General features: G+C 44.9%; 1 pseudogene; it reads right to left on the minus strand.

Annotated features, from left to right (window-relative positions):
* Positions 1–834: 834 nt before the first annotated feature.
* The window catches only part of LOC116086233, a 1,947-nt pseudogene continuing 381 nt past the window's right edge, over positions 835–2,400 (minus strand).

Below are 2,400 nucleotides of genomic sequence, written 5' to 3' on the forward strand. Positions count from 1 at the left end.
AGATTTATATCAATGAGAACCTTAAATTTGTATTAATATATTCCAGACATCCAAATGCAAGGAATCAGGATGACGACTCTCCATAGCTTCTTCCTGCTGGATAAAGGGGATGAATATTTTTTAAATGGTGGTGAAGGGTAGGAAAATTGGAAATTTTGGTTAGATGTAAGAAAGCTAGCTTTACCATTTGTTATTTAGTTTAGGGTTTGATTGAAGTTCTGACTGGATCTGTCTAAAATACTTGATGAACTGGGGCTATTAGAGAGGAGCACCTAGCTGGGCAGTAGTGGCACATACCTTTAGTCTTAGCACTTGGGAGGCAGAGGCAGGCATATTTCTGAGTTCGAGGCCAGCCTGGTCTACAGAGTGAGTTTCAGGTCAGCCAGGGCTATACAGGGTTACACAGGGCTTCTCTGTGTAGCCCTGGGTCGAAAAAACAAAAACAGAGAGAGAGAGAGAGAGAGGAAGAGAGAGAGAGAGAGAGAGAGAGAGAGAGAGAGAGAGATGAAAGACAGCTGTATTTTGTATTTATTGTTATGGCAGAGAGTTGTGATGAGTGAAACTGTACCCCACTTTCTCAGGGAGGGTCTGAGGTTAAATACCTTTTGCAGGGAGGGGTGTCTGGGAGGGAGAGGTTAGTTGCCTAGCTCTTCAGCCCTTTAGGTGCCTCATTAAAATGGAGATCTGTCTTGAGGCTATAGTGATCTGTGGTCATGTCCTCTACCTGTGGTGAGGCTTGGGGCATTGCCCTATGTAACTGATGGACACAGAATTATGGAGAGCTTGAGGCCCCCTGTCAGGAGCCTAGTGTCTAGGAGCGTGGCAGGCAAAGGCCTTCCATCCCTTGCAGTTATCTGCTGGGTCTCCATTTAAACCTAGCTTGACCAGAAAACAGGCTGCCTTTCACCATCCCACAAAGGATGGCAGGATAAACTTTAAGGATTCTGTAGCCAACTCGAGTTACTAACTAATTTTAGCTGAAGTTTTACCTAGAGACTTTTTTTTTAACAGACCTTGCCTTGAGTTTATTTGTAAAAACAGCATAGGATACTGGTCATCTGCAAAGTGTGTGGGTGGGTGTGTCACAGCAGTCCATCTGTCTTCACACTGGCAGGATCCTTTTCTATGGAGCCTTCACAGGGGCCTGGGCACCTCTGGGAGCCTGGGCTGGAGCTGAAGCTTGGGCCTTAGCTGGAGCTGTGGCCTCTGCCTTGGTTTGAACCTTGGGCTTTGGTTGGCAGAGCCTACCACCCTTGGCCATGTAGCTTCGAATCCACTTCCCAAGTGTGGGGTGAGCAATGAACGCCAGACGGCTGAGTTTGTGCCTGGGGCCCTTTGGCATCTTGGGCTTGATGGCCTGAGGCTTTCCAAGGGCCTTGATGGCCTCTGAGCGTGCACTCTTTGCCTTTGCGTTGTTGGCCTGTCTCTTCTTCAGGTCTTTCTTGTAGTGCTTCTGGGCAAATCTCATGTTCCTCAGGAACGTGGGGTCAACCCCCTTAAGAGATTCATATCTTTGTGACCGGGGTTTCTTGATGCCATTTCTGTACCATTTACAGGAAGGTTGTGTAGTGGTGTGGTTCTTGGACTTGGCCGTGTCTGCACTGTAACCCGCAGCACCTGGGACCGGAAGAGAAAGAGAGCTTCTAGAGACATTTTTATGTCTGAGCCAGTCTCAGGGCTGTCCCCATGTGGAGAGATCAGCAAATCATGTTATTTGTCCTGTTTGGTGTTCTTGAATTTTCTTTCTTGTCTGCAGTCAAGATCTTCAGGGGGTCTTCCCCTATCTTACCTGATCCATATCATTTTGGAAGAGGTCCAAAGCCGCTTTTTTCTTCCCTGATAACACAAATATAGAGTCTCTCTCCCAAAATAGCGTGTACAGCAACCTGAAATCCTCAGAAGTATTGATTGATTCAATTTAGCAGCCTCTTTTTATTGTTAGCCTACTCTATTTTGACCTCTCTCATAGAGGACTTGTAGTCACCAAACTTAAAACCACATGCATTATGATAATTAAAACAACTCAAAGTAATTAAAGCAACCTTAAACAATTATTATTACCCATTGAGACAGAGTCTCTCCTTATCTCTACTTTTAGCTTTTGGGGGATTCTATACACTAATTTCTAACATGGTCTCACTAGTTTGCCATCCCACAAACAGAATGAAGTTGCCCTTTTCCCAACTCCTCAGAAATCATTCCCAGGTTTTGTTTTCTGTTATCTTTAGGCATTCTGACTGAGGTAAGATGAAATTGCAAATAGTTTCATTTACATTTCTCTAATTGCTAAGGATGATGAACACCTTTAAAGATATTTTTAGTCCTCTCCGCCAGGGTCGCAGCTGTCAGTGTTGCATTTGGGCTCAGCAAGCCTGAAGTGAAAAAGAGAAAAAGCTTAAA

Source organism: Mastomys coucha, unplaced genomic scaffold (genome assembly GCF_008632895.1).
Source record: "Mastomys coucha isolate ucsf_1 unplaced genomic scaffold, UCSF_Mcou_1 pScaffold12, whole genome shotgun sequence".
Lineage (NCBI taxonomy): Eukaryota > Metazoa > Chordata > Mammalia > Rodentia > Muridae > Mastomys > Mastomys coucha.